Here is a 1,079-nt window from a genome sequence, read left to right on the forward strand (position 1 = left end):
TGATGTATTGTTACACCATGTAGCAGCAGTATAGACCTAGTCTGTTCATTATATACATCTACATGATGTATTGTTACACCATGTAGGATCAGTATAGACCTAGTCTGTTCATTATATCCATCTACATGATGTATTGTTACACCATGTAGGAGCAGTATAGACCTAGTCTGTTCATTATATACATCTACATGATGTATTGTTACACCATGTAGGAGCAGTATAGACCTAGTCTGTTCATTATAGACATCTACATGATGTATTGTTACACCATGTAGCAGCAGTATGGAGGTCAGTGGGGGACAAAATTGTTGACACCCTTGATAAAGATGAGATAAACGACTCTATTAAATAAATAATTAAAATACTGAGCTATATTGTATGTAAAAAATACAGAAATTATATTATTTTATACTAATAGAATTGCTCAGAGAAAGAGATTTAGTTTATCATGTAATTCTCAAAAGGTAGGGGTCTGAATTATTGCCTCCCATGTTTTCAAAACTCCAGCACCCTCCCCTTGGGAGAATAACGACACTGAAATGTTTAATGAGATTAGAGAACACATTGGGTGGGACCTTAGACCCTTCCTCCATACAGAATCTCTCCAGGTCCTTGATTTATTTAGTCTGTCTTATGGACTGCCCTGTTCAATTCAAACCACAGGTTTTCAATGGAGTTCAAGTCCGAAGACTGAGTTGGCCATAGAACATTTTTGATTTTGTGCCCAATTTACAGTTTCTTTGTTTTGCTGGAAGATCCACTTATGGCCAAGTTTCAGCCTCCTAGCAGAGAGGTAACCAGGTTTTGGGCTAAAATATCCTGGTAGTGGTTAAAGTTGATTTATTTTATACATTTTTGCTCATCTTTATCAAGGGTATTAATAACTAGGTGCTTATTTTGATATCTTGTTTTTTGACTGAGTCAAATAGGGACATTGATCTGATTAACACCAGTAAATACAGTGAGTACTATCTAATAAAACAGGGACATTGATCTGATTAACACCAGTAAATACAGTGAGTACTATCTAATAAAACAGGGACATTGATCTGATTAACACCAGTAAATACAGTGAGTAC

The sequence above is a fragment of the Salmo salar genome, unplaced genomic scaffold, assembly GCF_965601325.2.
Source record: "Salmo salar unplaced genomic scaffold, fSalSal1 ptg000384l, whole genome shotgun sequence".
Classification (NCBI taxonomy): Eukaryota; Metazoa; Chordata; class Actinopteri; order Salmoniformes; family Salmonidae; genus Salmo; species Salmo salar.